This window comes from Genypterus blacodes, unplaced genomic scaffold (assembly GCF_046128005.1).
Source record: "Genypterus blacodes isolate CSIRO-AG114 ecotype Tasmania unplaced genomic scaffold, CSIRO-AGI_Gbla_v1 ptg000028l_1, whole genome shotgun sequence".
Taxonomy (NCBI): domain Eukaryota; kingdom Metazoa; phylum Chordata; class Actinopteri; order Ophidiiformes; family Ophidiidae; genus Genypterus; species Genypterus blacodes.
The window spans coordinates 1,282,601-1,300,000 of record NW_027466841.1 but is presented as its reverse complement, the minus strand read 5'-3'; the positions used below and the strand labels follow the sequence as shown (position 1 = coordinate 1,300,000).

The 17,400-nt window shown below is 45.0% G+C and overlaps 1 protein-coding gene across 3 annotated transcripts in view; it reads right to left on the bottom strand.

Annotated features, from left to right (window-relative positions):
• stat5a (signal transducer and activator of transcription 5a) overlaps window positions 1-14,897 on the bottom strand; it is a 36,289-nt gene extending 21,392 nt beyond the window's left edge. For all 3 annotated transcript variants that reach the window (XM_076144335.1, XM_076144336.1, XM_076144337.1), the window contains exon 1: window positions 14,698-14,897. The gene's annotated coding sequence lies outside the window, so the exon portion shown is untranslated. The remainder of the gene's footprint in view (window positions 1-14,697) is intronic.
• Window positions 14,898-17,400: the final 2,503 nt, after the last annotated feature.

The following is a 17,400-nucleotide window of genomic DNA, read 5'->3' as shown; positions in this document are numbered from 1 at the left end:
ACGCCTGCCACACCGAGCTGCGATCACGCCTGCAGCTCCCAACACAAACAGGAGGCTCACACCCTGGATTTTGCTTAGAATTTGGGGATTATTTGCATTTTGACAGACTGGGATTTGGAATTTCACACAATCTTCTCCAGCAGCAGCAGCAGCAGCCAAGAGGTGACTCCACAGTGCAATGCAGCGTGTCAGGCATATTAACACAGGGTTGCCTTTGGATACACACTGTACAGCTAGCAGACCAAAGTGATGAGCCTTGTTTTGGTAACAGAGAAGCCTTACTTCAGGCGTGATGACATGCAGCAACGGTGGCCTTTTGCAACCTTGTGAGAGTGGATAGACTATTTAAAGGAGTTGGCCCGGCAGACAGAAGCTGAAATGTCTTCAATCGACTGATCGTTCATTGCAAGTCCATACAGAAGACCATGCATCCATTCGTAAAAGAGAATACAGAAGAACCAAGGGGATATAAAGCTTTATAATATTGTCGAAATTGGGAAATGCATCCACTAGGCCAATCCCATCACTCCAAAAGCTTCATATTTGATTTGGCCGTTACGTCCGTCAACAAGGTCTGGGGCCAGCAAGCCAGGGTTTTGCCAGGCCTCTGAGTTATGACACAAACGGTCGGTCAGAAGAGACTACAACTACAACTGCCTGTTTTCACTCAGTGTGCACAGGAGTGTGTATCTTCTGCATATAGAAATGTTGTAAAGGTTTCAAAATACAGTCTTGAATGTAAATAAGATAGTAGTCTAGTAATAGTCTTTGGTATATTCACATACAAGTACTGTATATTCTATACAGCTGCAGTGGTAGATATGGAAGGTATAAATAGCTCTATAAATAGTGATAATTGAGAATCTGGAACACTTCAGATGCTCCTCATATACCATAGCTGCCTCATGTGAGCATGTGGGAGGGAATGAATGTGGCCTGCAGATCTGCGTTATTGTATCTCTACACTGAATCCATGGCAGCGTGACCTCATTGTGCTCAGCTGGCCGGCTAGCCTCAGATCCCCCCCCCCTCGTCCAGCCTCTCCCTCCCCAAAACCCCCTCCCCCGCCATTGCTTGCTGGGCCAGCCAATGACCTGCACCGCTCCCCTGGCTCGCACTCTCCAACCATCTGGACCCACGCCCAGGAGCAAGGCAGGATATTTAAGGTGAGCGAGGCTGCAGTCTGGGCGAGAGGGAGACACTTCTCCAATGCAGAGCCTGAATTATACATGAGAATTTACTCCCTATAAATATTAAAGCTTTCATTTTCTCGTGGAGTACACAGAGGTTTTGCTAAATGAAGTTTATAGTCAGCTGCTGTATGTATTTTGTATTTGTATCTACTAATGCAATATCCTGTACCAACGTGGCAAATACTTCCCTCTACTGCACAAGATGCAATTTGGACCTTTAGGCGAGTTATTTTTGTTTAGTGTGTCCGTTCCATTAGTTAATTTTGTTTGCATTTCCACCCTGAAGCCAAACTCTCTCTATGGGTCAAAACTTAACAGCTGTCTGATGTTCGTCTTCGGGTGCAGGCAAGAAGAAGGGAGTGGACTTTTTGGTGAGGAGACCGCATGTAGGCCAGGACATGACGGAACATCTCGTGATCCATCCATGATCCATGATGCCAGGAAGTCTATGAAGCCTATGGGACAAATCAACTTCAACTCAGGGAATCGATCGGACGGAAATCACTCCATCAGATCACTGTAGTACTCTGAAAAGAAAGCTGACATTTCTCAGAAGCACAGTGACCATAATAAGGCAAGTGAGCGAGAATGACAGCATTAACCAAAGCCTCAGCGTGAGAGAATAGAGACACTTTATTTTCCTGAAAGCACTTTTTCTGTATTTGTCTTATCTGCCTCTACCAAGCGTTTGACTTTCTCTTTTGAACGTTACACATGAAGGCATCACTTTTGCATAGTGCATCCACAAGTGACTGCAGTATGTGTGAAGGACCTGTGGGTGACCTCATGTAGTTTACGAGGCCCAGAGGGAGCAATAGAAATGGACAAGGCCTGACCCTCCTGTCCACAGCTGCAAAAAATGCCACCTTGTTGGAGTGGAGCCATTTTTGGAGCTAAGCCTTGCAGCAAGAAACCTCAGAGCAAGAGACATAGACAGAGGAGGACCGGTAAGACTGCTGTCAGTGTCCAGCAGGCTGCAATTATGAGACCTCAGAGTATGCAGAATAGGGATGTCCATCTGGAAAAACAGACATTTGACATTCTACACCCATGGCCAAAAGCAGTTACTGTCTCCCCAATCACATTCCATCAGTAGGAGGCGTTGCAAAGACATATACCTTTCCAATAGCCCTTAATGTATAGATTATGATTCTGATAAATAAATATGATAAATTCTGATACATTGTTACATAGTGTAGCTTTAATTCTAGAAGTTATTTACAAATAAGCAGATGGAGCTCATGTACACAAGCGATCAAATATTTCCAATATTCTGTCCTTTGCTGAGGACAACAGTACCAGTCAAAATCAATTCCTGTAAACTTTATACGTATGTTGTTTTGATTAACAAGGGAGCCAAATAACATCTTTTAACTTTACTATGAACTCTGTTTGCATCTTGACTGCACATTATTTTTTACAAACGTCCATAAATGTCCTTTTGAAGTTTTTGAAGGTCATTAACACAGAGGCACCATGTGTAGTTTTGCGCTCCACACTGTGACAAAACTGGCTGGACTGTCCACTGATCTTTGTCTGTGATCTGATATGAATTCGTTTTAATCTATGTCACATGTGTGTCGGTCTAAGTTTGGATTCCTTCCCGGGCATTTGTTCGCCACATTGAATCCATCCATCCATCTCCTCAATGCTTTTGCTTGAACTTGTTACGAGAACTTTAAACAGAACAGACTAGAATATAGAATATTATCTTACCAAATAGCAATACAGCAACTCCTCCCCAAGATAAATACAAAAACACAAAAACAAAAGCAGCAGCAGAAGATGAGGATGACTAGAAGGCTTCAAATTCATGGCGAAGAAGAAAAACATAATTCCTGTAGCAATCACCTGCCAAAAAGCTTAACCTACATATGACACGAATGGGAAACAAAAGATATGCAAGTTCACTGGACCGTGTGCACGGAAGCACGAGGGGTCGAGTTCTTTGCATTTCTTTGGTATGAAATCAGCAGCGAGTCTTAATCTATATCAAATCTATGTCATTCATTATTAACCATATTGGCTGCATATTAGAAAAACCACCAATTTAGAAATATCATGAAGGCACAGCACGCATCAGTGTATCTGTAATTACACTAAAATGATTTTCCTGAGCTACTGGAGCGGAGTGAGGCGTCAGGGGCCGGGGCCATTGTTCAGGCGGTGCCACAGAGGCCCCCCTGTCACCAGTCATTTTCCCAGGCGCGCACTAGATGGGGGGCCCCTGAGGAGACCGAGCCAAATTGGTACCTGGCACACAGACGCACAGACAGACTCATTTCAGCTCAGCTCAAAACAGGGTCACCGCAGCGGGCAAAGTAAATGTTGTCCCTTCCTTTGACAAACTGTGCGGAGGAGCATGAAGTCTTTGCAGGAGGAGACGCAACGTTGAAAGGTTTGATGTGAAGGTTTCCACGCAGCAAAAACGGTTCTGCCTGGATGACTTGTCTGCTTTTATTGAGATTTATGCTGGTAAAGGTCAGAGTGTGCTTCATTTGACAGGTCTGATAGGAGGGCTGGTCAGTTTCAGGGGTGGGGGGCGTGTCCATGTCTGAATCCAGCGCTCCACCTAACACGCCCGCTTCCTGCAGCGACTGGCCACATGTGGCGAGGTGTGAAAGTGAGGAAGGCCACGTTTTTCTCTCATGCCCGTGTCAGTCGAGTCTGAAATATTATCACAACATTTCTTTCTGTATTGATCAATCCCTTGATGTTCGTCGTGTTGAAGATTGTTAACATTTCACACACATACATCTCAGCACTTCTGCACTCCCTGTTTTCTTGATCTCAGTAAACACATCTCCAGCTGGGTTTGACCGTGCACCAACAACAAACTTCATTTCAGTATATTGTTAAAAAAAAACAAAAAAAAAAACAGAAATAACCTGGGTGTCTTGAACAGGAAGTGGCACTTCTGCTATACACTGCCAGGGTCAGATGTGGCCGGGGGCCGTCTCACACTCATCCTGGGTGCAATCGTCTATCTGCCATCACACGTTATTTACAGAAACGTGTCAAACATTGAGTGTAAGAGGGTGAACAGGACTCGACTGTGACATATGATGTTAAGAACAGCACACTTAAACACTTGAACTGCTCAGAGATAACAAGCAGGATTGCGTAAAAACATCCGCCCTCCTCAGCTTTGATCGCTCGAATGACGCTTACAATGATGAGCCGGGGTGGGTGTTTGATCCCACCCATCACGCCGGCTCAGTCACACCTGTCAGACCCCGAACGTGTCAGTGTGGCTCCCCATCGCACAGCGCCAGCCTTGTTGACCTCCCAAACACCGTGTTAAACGCCATCTGACAAGTGAAAAAACATCACTGCACAACCTCCAACATCTCACCAGGGCCGGGGACGGGGGGTGGGGCAGGGGATGTACCACACAGGATGTGTACGAGGGGACCGGGGGATGGGGGGGGTCATGAGCACTTGTAATGAGGCCCCACACGAGGGGCTTTGTTTACATATTCCTGTGGTAGGGCAGAGCTCCTGAGCCGAGATGAGACCGGACTTTCAGAAGCTCCAGTCTAGATCTCAGGCCACAGCAGGAAATGAAACTAGGCGTATCACGGGGGTCCTTCATGGGTGGGATCACATGAACAGAACATTACAGGTAGAAGAGAAGAGGCAGAACAAAATAAACCACTTTGTGTCCACTGAGATCCTTTATTTGCAGCTCTAGAATTATTTTCTCATTATTTTCAATTGCCACACTGTTGCATAATCCTGAGCCGAGTGGGACCACAAACAGATCATGTTTATCTGTTTACTGCACTCTGTAAAGCAACTATACTGCAATGGCCTTCTTGCAATGGTGACAAACCAACGGGGGCTAAATAAAGAGCGGAGGACAGATTTCAGGGCGACTCTCTTTGCTCTGTGGATCAGCTCATGAAAATCTGTTAGTCTGCTCACACGTGCAGCTGTAACTGTACCCTGCCAGCACAGCCGGCCTGCCTGTGAGGGTGACAGACACTCCAGCTCGTCTTTTATTGATCTGGCATGACCTTACATTTTTCAAATGAAAAGCAGTAGCAGCAGTAAGCGTCTTCTCCCCAACATGCTGCTTATCAGGAGGTGAGCAGACGTCTGCTCATTCTGCTGGAGACAGACTAATACGAACCATGTCGCTGCTTCTAATCTCATTGCCATTTAATTTATCTTGCAGGCCAGTTTTATCCCGCCGGCTCTATTGAATAACATTTCTATCCCAGTCAATCAGCCCGGGCCTGAGCGCAGCCGCTGCCCTGCAGATTGGGCGTGTGCGGTAAGAGGATCTGGAACATACCCCTGGCTGGTGTAGAGTTAGCCGGCCTGCTGTTTGAGGAGTTGAGAGGGGACACGCACACACAGCGTGAGCTCGCATCCATACAGAGCGTGATCACAGTCAGGGAGTCCAATCAATGCTTTTCATCGGCTGGAACAACAACAAAACAGACTCACTGGATAAATTAATCTAATAGAACCAATCACTTGGCATTTCCATGTGATTAGATTACTTATCCTAACTTTAACAAAGTTAACCCGAAGCCTTCTATTGAAAGAGATGCCATTTGTGTTTATATGTGCTAATTGAATTTACTAGTTCCTCTTCCTCTTCATTTTTGTCTGAATGTGACCTTTGGGCTGTCTATGTGACCTCCATGAGAGCACACACCATGAGAAGAGGTCGTGTGCGCATGTGTGTTTTTTTGGTTTGTGTGTGTGTGTGTGTGTGTGTGTGTGTGTGTGTGTGTGGTGAGGGCAGGAAGGGGGTACAGGGCAAATATGGGTTATGTATTGTTTCAACAACTTCAAAACTGGTCTGACGACATCAGAGGCAGCGACAGAATCAAAGAGCTGTGCATTACTGGAGCTGGAAACTGTGTGTGATAAAACTGTTGCATTTACTGCTTCCTTCCCAATCCCCCCCCCACCCATGTCCCAGTGTCTCTCCTGGTATGCTCCTTGTCCTGTCTCCCTCCCCCTCCCCATCGGCGCCTGTAAACACCGACGCATGCAGCTTTTGAGAGACCTGCCCTCTGATCTTCCCAGCTCGTCATGTGTCAGAGGTCAGATAGCTGCAGTTTCTCACACAAGGCATCGAAACCAGCCACCAGACCCCACCCCCCAACCCTCCTCCCCTCCCCGGCTTGGCTCTCTTGCTCTCAGTTAAAGGTCAACTCCACCTTTATACCCCAGCAGAGGTCTTTGCCCCACCGCAGCAGGCACACCGTCATGGCAGGAGTGGATTCAAGCGTTGACAGACACCAAAGCCCTCTGGGTGTCTGAGTGCAGACGTCGCAGTTTCACTGTGGTTCATTTAACCAAAATGCATGAAAGAGTTATAAGTTACAGTGAAACAGTGTGAGGTGAGACTGCTGCAATGTGAGTAAATTTTCACTTTCACATTTCTGAAAATACACTTCTCTTATTCCGTCTCTAGATATGAATCAAACAGCCTCAAAAGGCAGATAGCTGGTTTGTCATAGCAACCGACAGGAAGAATTGAAGACAAAAGTGCCACGTGTAAAAACACGTCCACACGTCTTTCAGTTTCTTTTAGCTTCTAACTCGATAGTTTTCTAGTTTCTGAGGGGTACAGAAAATGGTGAGTCCATGAGCTGAATGGCAGACAAGGTCGACGAGGAAGAGGCAGACCATGACTGCAGCAACAGATCAGACAGGAAGGAGCTTCAGTTTTATGAATGTTGCGTACACTATGAAAGTGATAACACAACCACCGATTTCCTCAACCATCACTGGTGTCCTGTGCAGCCAAACCCAGCTGGATGAAGAACGCAGCTTTGTCATGTACAATTTGGGCTCTATAGAGTTCGACCAAGCAGAGGAAAAACACTAATCACTTGAACCTCTTCAACATAAAGCCAAATAAATATTATAAATCTTTACAAACAGGAATTGTTGCAGGGTTGTTGTGTTGCTAGAATTAGCTCGTATGTAGGAGTATCTGTTATCAAAAGGCTCAGTGGCACAATGGCAGCATTCTATGGTCAATTACTTTCTAAATAATAACCACTGAACTTGACGACACAGCAGTGGTTTGTGCAGCTCGAGTGTGTGCTGCTCCGTCACGTAGCCGACCTGCTTTACTTTGAGTCCCAAGCTATCCTAGCATAGCTTCCTTGTTGCTACCTGACAAGAAGACAAGTGTCAGGTTTCCAAACTGAAAAGCAACAACACGTCAGCAAGACGTCCCAGTCAATGTTTGCACCTTTCACATTCGATGGAAGTGTAAACAGGCAGATGCAATGTGGCTATGCTAGCAGGTTCCAGCATTGTTGACGTAGCGGTGCAGTCGCTAGGCTAGCACAGAGTAGCAACAATATCATCATCATTTTCTCTCATAATTCCACAATAATCACTCTCTGACAGTATGTTAGTGAGTCAATGTAGGTCAGTATGTCAGATTATGACTTTTTACTGCATTTAGTGTAAATGTTAAGAGCACAACCATCTATCTATGTTGCCACAGGGTTAACACAACACGCTCATACCTATTAAGTATAAAGTAAATACAGACTATAGGGTATTGCGGGCATGAGGCCGCTCTTTAGCGTTGTCCCTCATTATTCATTGACGGATGAGGCAATGACCTGACTAACACAAGTCTAACACGCTGGACTGACGCAGGTTTGGCTGAGGTGAATCATCCAGAGTTCAGCGTAGCATATGTTCTCATTTTTGCTACGGGGTAAAACAAAGGAATCATCCTTATGGTGTCTGGCAGATTACGTAAGTGGTTCAGGGTTAATCTGGATGAGATTGAGCACGCAGGGCACCAAGCCTGCAGCCTCCTTCTCTCACCCTCATTCTGCACGGCAGTGTTGTTCATGTGAAATCTATGCATTGCTATGGCGCTAAAACCCTTCATGCTCCACATTCAATCTAATCCCATATTAGGTTTAATGGGAACAGCGTCGGTCCTTCATTCTTGCATCTTTCATTGAAGTGCAGGTTTTGTTGAAACAGCCGTTTGCCGATCCGGACGGCCTGCTAGAATCAGCCCCAAGCAGACCTGGAGGAGCATGACCTGCTTTAACTATCCCAGCTGTAAAAGCCAAGTGACTGTGTTCAGTGCTTAACGATTGTTTCTCTGCGTTATCTCCAGAAGTCTGTGTCTTCATGCTGGATTATTGTTGGATTTCTCTCCAACAAGTGGGAAGAAAGAGGAATGTGAAAGGACGGCACACATACAATACACTACAGCCCGGAACTGACAATAAAAACTGCATTTGAGGAAAAATGTGTTACTTTCGCTCACCAATACGTTCAGCTTAGTTAGAGACCATTTTCACTTGAATGTGGCAAACAAGCTACTCGATCTATGTTATACAATGCAAACTGACTGCTTAATGCGCAAAACAATGGATCAGAACTGAACATGACAGGAACAGGAACAGGAATGGCGTTTGTCTGTAATATCACACATCATAGCCACACAAAATGTACACATTGTACGCATGTCTTCTTGCCCAAATGACTTACATGTATAACAAGTGCAAGTGTAACAGAGAACAGCGTAGGGGGGACAGATTGACATCTCTGGTGTTCCACTGCATGTAAACGTGAAGATTAAACTCATGTGAATCATCAAACATGAAAGCAGAACAAGCTCACCCTGACTGATGTCATCTGTCGGAATGCTAGTATCTGACCCCATCAGTGACCGCTTGTTGACATTCTGTGCTTTGTTGTGGAGAACGAGGCCGTAGATGCTATAGAATATCGTGTGTGCAGATGCAACTGACCCATCGCTCACATTTCTATACCTGACATCAACACGTGGTATTTGCACGACACTGAATCAGATCCTCTTGATGAAATGAAGCATTACATTTAAGGGAGCGGAGGGACCATGGTTGGCGATGTGGAGGGAGTGGCAAGTTGGCCGGAGACGCTGCACGGAGCTCGTGGGAGAGCCTTGTTAGACACAAGCAGCCCGGGGCACAGATGAGATCGCACAGGATCAATACTGGCTAACAGATCCACAAATCCAAACCCTAACTTTGCGTTATATTGCTCCTGTCCCTCCAAGAGCGGATTTAGAGCAAACAACAGAGAGACAGTGAGTACTTATCACCCCGCGGCACTGGTTTATAAAAGATCACAAGGTTTACACGGGAAACAAAGAACAGTACAGTGCAACTCAGAGAGAGAAATAAGAGACTTGTTTACCAAAAGAGAGTAATCAATCGGACACAATTTCCATTTTAATCTGACACACGTTAATCCGACATACAAGCTACAAATGAGAAGTCGGCATCAATAATGGATACTGCTGTTCTACCCCTGTTGTGATTCTTTAAATCAGGTGCTATTTGTTATAATCTTTCACATATGTTACCTCCATCTCCAGATACAAAAGGACATCCATGACCTAAATATGATGTACAGAACAATGAATACATGCCACACACACACACACACACACACACACACACACACACACACACACACACACACACACACACACACACACACACACACACACATACACACAAAGAACAACTGGTTTAATTTATTATCTTTTCCCTTCGCTCCCTCAGCTCCCTTCAAATCATTATGTTATTTATGTGGCTGTGAAGTACTCACTGGTATATAAGCCGCCCAAGTACACCTGTAATAACCTTGAATGCAGCATCAGCAGCAGCAGCAGTACACACTTCATCCTTATCTCTTTAAAACACATCTCTGCAGATCCCGCAGAGGCAAGATGTCCATAAAACTGATCAATTATATCAGCTGCATTTAGTAAATCAAAGCTGTGTTGACAAATTGTATCTTGTTTTGCTGTTATACTGTCCTACAAAGCCATATTTTCAAGCCCACCAGAACAGAATCCAGACCAAATCCACCCTTTTTGAGCAACACCGCTAACAAACTGTGGAAATATGACCTTTTTGGCAAAAATTGCACAAACCCTCTCGATTGATGCCATTTCTCTGAAATAGTGTGATGAAATTAGTGACAGTTTTCAAGGTGAGATGAGGGAATGCTTGGCAACAATAACAACAACAAAAAGCATGTCCAACAATACCTTGATTTGGTAGCAGACCTTCTGTCCATCTGCCTGTTCAGTGGCTGAGAGATGCACATACCTCAGCCTCAGATTACATTATCTTACAGGACGGCAAGCTCATTAAAGCGAGTGACAAGTGTCTGGGTGTGAACACGAGCCACTCAGGTTACGCTGCCACCTTACAGATGAAAGGTTACCTACTGCAGCTTTTAAACCAATATACTGAAAATACAAGGAGATGATTCACATGAAACAGTAGAAAGAAGACGCGAGAAGTGAAAGTGATGAGTTCATAGCGGTTAAGGTGACTGGGACTGATGAAAGTACTGTTTAATTAAAATATTGCAATCCTACAACTTTTCTGAGTAGAGAGCAAAAGATAATAAAAAACGATTTGAGAAGTAACACCATGTCCGTGTTGAGTAAGCTGCCTGGAGACCATGTGCTATATGCTATAATCAACCCATGCAAGCCTTTAAACCACAGAGCAACATAATAACCAGTAATGTCTGATATTAAAAGCAGAAGCAATGCAAAGTATGTGTGTATACAGTAATGTTGGCGTGGACCAAGCTTACACGAGTCCACACTGGGAGCACTTAAGGACAAGTGAACGTTATCCTCTTGCTGATGCATCCGCTGTATTAATCTGCCTCACGCATGAATAGTAACGGTGTGACAAGAAGAAGATAAACTGTTAACAAACACACAAACACACACACTGCAAACAAAGACATAGTGCAGCAGAAAGGTATCGCTCCCCTGAGCTATAAAAACCAAAACAATGTCTGCCTAACCCCAAGACTTCTGCCTCTATGGTTTTTATTGCCAGAAGTTACAAGATGTTCTTTCCATTCTGCATATCTGATCTAACTTATACGACATCACGCAGCCATTAAGCTTTATTTTACGACTTTATTTGTAAAGAAAGCCCACATCATAGCACTGAAAAAATGTATGCACTCCGCTAATAAATCAACTGTAAAATGTAAGGAAATGGTGCGTTCAGGGGCCTCTGTGTAGCCATTGGTTCCCCTCATCCCTGCATGACAGACATCAAGCGTGACCCCACGGCCCAGTATTGCACAGGGCGGCATGAACGTGAACTGTGGGACTTTCTGAGATGTTGGAAAAGTCAGAGATCAAAAGCTCAGAGATCAAAAGCTTGTCCTGTTTTTACGTCCTTATGGAATTTAATTTGATTTATTTAATTTGATTTCAGAAGTATGCAGAGTCGGTGCAGCAGCCTGAGGATGATGCATTTCAAACTGCGTACTTCAGGCACTTGAAGCGCGATCCCAGCCTTGTGATGTTTGATGCTAAGTTACTTTCCTGCACTCATTCCACAGCAAAGTGTTTTGCTGATGGGAGTTATTGAGAGAAGAGGAGGAACAGAGCTGCTTTTCCCCTCGCTCGCTCGGATTCTCTGGCTACCCTGGAGATTCTCAAAGGCAGCTCGCCAGCACCTCACACACTGGCTCCTACTAAACCTACTACCGACTCTCAGCTGGGCGTGTGTGTGTGTGTGTGTGTGTGTGTGTGTGTGTGTGTGTGTGTGTGTGTGTGTGTGTGTGTGTGTGTGTGTGTGTGTGTGTGTGTGTGTGTGTGTGTGTCATTGTTGGACCAAGCCTCTGGGTGTGAGGTATCGCTGAGGGCTCATCATCAGAGGCTCTGCTCGTCTGTTTGGAATGGACAAGATTGTGACATCCACTACGTCATCGATCGAAGAAGAAGCCTCTGATTGTGATAACATTAGTGGTATTTAGAGCCGAGTGAGACAAACCTGTTGCTATAGCGCCACAGTAGCAAGTTACAACACCATTTTGCCTTGTGTGTTTAGGGTTGCAGAGGGGTTTTGTGTAAACATGAGAAAATGATTAATCCAAACCATGTGTATCCATTTCTAACTCTATTCTGGGCTGACCTCTGTCCCGTTTCTCTAAGGAGCAAGCTGCCTTCCGCTCACGATGGCACGGGGACACCGTCTTACTCGCCTGCAAACACTCCTTAGCGCTTTTTCGGCAAATTCCTGTTGTGTCAAAGAGATAATAGTCCCAGCCTCTTATCGTGCTTCTCAGCGTCTGGAAGGTTTCGCTGTCGTCTCTCCCCTTGATTTACTCGTTGAGCTGACTGCTGTAGACAGGAAGAGACGGACGACCTCAAAGGAGGTTTGACAGAGAGGGAGGAATGAGGACCGAGAGACGTAAATCTCTGTGACAATTGAACCTCCTGTCTTGTGAAGCGACTGTGGGACAGGAATATACACTGTGGATGCCAACAATCAGCGAGGCCATTGGACAGATGGATCAGAGCACTTCAGGCCTCCGCCAGGCTGAAAGCTGGAGGCCACGTGACCACTGGATTAGCGTTAGGCCAACTGACAGGGGGAGGAGGTTAGGGTGCGTGTCGCCACATGCTTCCTGATCACTTCCCTTTCAACGTGTCGCTCTTTCTCTTTCACTCTTTCACCGGAAAGTTCTCTTTCAGTTCCGACTGGATTACGAGCAAATGTAAATCCTCGCTTTACCTCACACGCTTCTACCTTCTCTCTCTCTCTCTCCTCTGCCTCACCGTTCCAGAACTGACCAGATGTCAGATGCATATTCATTTGTTTGTAAGTCATTCTGACACCTTTGATTCGGCGCTTAGTCAGATAAGCACCGCCGCTCTAATGAGGTCACTTCCAGGTTATGGTGATGCCAGCACAGAAAACATGTCAGCTGTCGTTTCATACCGACCCCCCGCTGACTCAATGGTCCTCGTCCGACCCTTTACATTTGGATGAACACAACATCGCCTGGCAGCAGGAAAAAGGATTAAACGCCTAAAGGACATGGCCCCACTGGTTCCTCTTTGGGTCAGAGAGAGTTTGGTGTATATTTATTCCTAGCCAGCATGTTGTTACCCTGCACCAACTACACAAAACATAATGTGACATAAGAAGCAAAAAGGGTCAAAGGCGAAGATTCACTGATCCTGATTTGGATTACAACTTCACTGAGAATCTGAGTGTTGTATTGATTCACAGAGAAAATGTGCAGAAACGACCAAAAAGGAGAACTGGTGAGGATGAAGCATCAATGACATTTCTCACTGTGACCAGAGCCAAGGAGGTGTCATGAAACCTAAGGAGGAAGCCAAATAAGGGTACAGCGAACTCGTTCTTCATCTTCTTTACAAGAAAGGACCGAGAAATCAGTCCAGACCCTCACACAACAGCTTCACGGGAGGAACCATGGGGCTTTATCACACACAATTCACAATTATTGGGTGTGAAAAGGAAGGAAGTCAATGGCGAGAAACAAATATTACAGCCGTGAACGGAGGGCGACGCACGTCCATTGAAAGGAAAGCAAATCAGAAAAGACAAACTCCCAATATCATAAAGTTGCACACCGACACACAAATCGACACACACACATAGCACATTCAAAGCATCAAAGCATCAATGACATTTCACTTCTGTTTGTAAGCAGGAACAACCACCCGGCTCTCCATCCGGGAGCCCTTTGAGCCCCGACCTTCACTCAGCATCCTGTCTATCATGTTCCATATCTCCAATCAACAGGTCAATCTGAAAACAATGAATCATACTGACCGAATATACTCCCAGTCTACAGATAATCAGCTGACACATTTCAGCTTTATGACATCATTTGTGCCAAAGTACACAGTGTTCATACGGACACCTCTGAATACATTAAAAGTGCAGTACAGCAGTGCGGGAAAAGTATTTAAATCATTTACCGGAATGATCTAAATGGAAGTTATATATCATTTTGCCGTTTGAGTGTTCAATTGCTCATAATGCTTCAGATAATGCAGATAACTCACACTCATATTCAAGTGGAGCAAAGCTGAGTAAATGTCCTTATTACATCCCAGCGTGTGTGTGTGTGTTTGTGTTATCTTTACAGCCCTATTTTACAGGACAGACTGTGTAAAGACTTAATGACTCATGCTGGTCACATTAAAGTGGCATGAGGCTGAGAAACAGATTTGACCCCCAGAGGAAGAACTTCATCACTTAAGACATTTTGTAAATATTCCACACACAACTAAGAGTAAGTCAGTGATGAAATATGGAACATTACGCCACATTAAGTCAGCAAGCAGCAGCAGCAGAGGGGTGACAGCAGCAAACTGACTGACTGACTGCACCACATGATCCATAACAAGATAGTGTGACAGAAATATGACAGAGACTCTTCAGTCAGAACCGCCTGTTGATTCAGCAAAACGCATGGAAGATGATTTAAAAACAACAAATCCAAAACGTACGCGCCTGCAAACATGACATGACACCCACCCGAGCGTGGCTGCCCTGTGTGTGCGTGCGTGCGCGCGTGTGTGTGTGCGCCCAGTTTGTTTACAAAGCGCTGTCAGAATAGTCTTTCGCAAAGAGCAGAGACGACAGAGACAGAAGCCGAAGCGATCACACACGCAGAGAGAGAGTGTGTCCGCTCTTACCTCCGCGGGGCCGCCGGAGCTGCTGCGCCGTCTCATACACTTCGTTGCTGGGGGAGAGAGAGAGAGGGGCTGCGACCCGACAACAGGAGGACTCAGTCAGTCAGTCAGTCTGTCTGTCAGTCAGGGGTTCACTTTCCAACAGTTCTCTGCGCACTTCGCTCTCTCTCTCTCTCTCTCTCTCTCTCGCTCTCTCTCTTGCTCTATCAAACCGCCCACTTCCGGCTTTTCTTCAGCGTGTGTGCGTGTGTGTCTGTGTGTGCGTGTCTGTGTGTGTGTGTGTGTGTGTGTGTGTGTGTGTGTGTGTGTGTGTGTGTGTGTGTGTGTGTGTGTGTGTGTGTGTGTGTGTGTGTGTGTGTGTGTGTGTGTGCGTTCTGGTTATTTTTCTTGCCTTAATCGAACCCAAACCTCTGTGCGTCATGACGCGCCGCTGTACTGTCCAAAGCTGTACTGAACTTAATTGTCATTTTATTTAAATGTATTTGTTGTACTTCACGTTATATATAGGATATAGGATATATATTATATATATATATCCTTCTTCTTTGATATATTTTTCTTTTGTATTTGTAATAGTTTATTTTATATGAAGAAGAGCGTCAGAGCGGTTCATACACACGTATTTATTTGTTTATTTAATTGTTTGTGTATGAGTAAGGGAGAGAGGATGATTGACAGGTTCGTTCAGGTCCAACTCACTTTCCTCTGACCCGCTGCTGTGCAAAATTGCGCTCAGATTGCTTAATAAGATTAAAATCGAATAATCTACAGCACATCTTCGATCCTCGTCGCTTCCCCTCTAACTGGACCGCAGCGACACCTTCCGATAGAAAAAAGAACTGCAATACAACGAAAGGGGGATTTCTAGATAGATAGATAGATAGATAGATAGATAGATAGATAGATAGATAGATAGATAGATAGATAGATAGATAGATAGATGGATAGATGGATAGATGGATAGATAGATATGTGTTCATGCTCATGTTCGTGTGTTCTGTGTTTTTATCCGCAGCGTTTACAGCCTCACATTAAAGTTGATGAGATCGTTTTACATGGATTCAAACTGATTGTGATCATGAGAATAAACATTGTGTGTGTGTGTGTCTGTGAGAGAGAGAGAGAGAGAGAGAGAGAGAGAGAGAGAGAGAGAGAGAGAGAGAGAGAGAGAGAGAGCGATGAGGTGGCAGAGAAGACAAAGATGAAGCGCCCACATTTAATTAGAGGACATGTGCGCCGGAGGCTCCCAGCAATAAACGTCATTTAGAGTCTCATGAAAGAGGATTAACAAAGGAGACAGACACATGCAACAGCCACCATGAAAGCAGCTGATCAGAAGAGATAAACAACTGCAAATTATAATTTATGGCTTCTTTGCAAATTAATTTGTTTCACATGTTGAGACTCCAGGGGATCAGAATCCAAAAACAATCCCTGATTGTATAAATTCACTCTTTACTTTGTGCAGCAGAGGTAAAATTATGCAAATCATGTGTTTACTTTAAATACAAGCGGAGGAAAATGGCAAAACAAACACCACCAACAGTAAAATGTACTTATAACATATATGTACAAGTAGTCATTCTATGTTATGGGTATTTTAAACTGCATATAATATGAGCACCAGTAACTGAAAGTTGATCATACATATTTAGGTCGTTCTGTTTTCTTGTGATATGGCCATAAACATAAAACGAAACTGAAACTTCTGCTGTCAGACAACAAGATGTGAGTGGATGCTTTCATTTCCCCACGTCCCTCTCAGGAAGTCATCTCTCCCTCGCTCCCTCTCTCTCTCTCTCTCTCTCTCTCACACACACACACACACACACACACACACACACACACACACAAACACACACACACGCACACGCCGGCATTGAAATCACATCGATCCTCCAGATTGATGGTCTGCAGGCCACTTGTGAAGCATGTGCTTCCTGAGACTGCTGAGTCAGCAGCTGCTGACGGTAATAGTTGTATATCTCCACAAAGCCTCATCTGCTCAAACCACAGTGCCTTTATTTCCTCCCAGTCAGTAAGACACAGGAGGCAGAGCGAAACCAGCATGTACAGGTGCAGGTTTGCTCAGCGGCCTCATGTCACCCGTCTCGTCTTGAACCCCTGATCCACGAGAACGCCTGTTGTCTCGGTGATGCAGGTCACATCTGTGCTTTTCTGATACCATAACACAGTGTAGAGACACACACACACACACACACACACACACACACACACACACACACACACACACACACACACACACACACACACACACTGAGAAATGTGTTTGTGTTACTGTCAAAATGAAAACAGGAAGTTGTATTTTCCAGGAATGACAAGCACCCAGCGTTCAAACTTTGATGCGTTACCTATTGATGGTGAATCTGAAATCGTCCCTCACACTTAAGGTCAGCAGGTCTCTCTTTATGAGCTGGCTGTTATATGTTATTGATTATTGATCGCTGTGTGTCATCAACCAATTACTCACACAACCCCCCCCAAATAATGTGTATTAGGTCTTCTTCTTCTTCTTCTTCTAGAAGCTACCGGCCCATCTCCCTGCTCTGTATCACCTATAAGCTGTTCGAGAGAGAGCTCCTTAGCCGACTATCCCCCCAGATAGACGCTGAGCTAATCAAGGACCAAGCTGGGTTAAGACCCGGAAAATCATGCACAAGCCAACTGCTAAACCTCACCCAATAC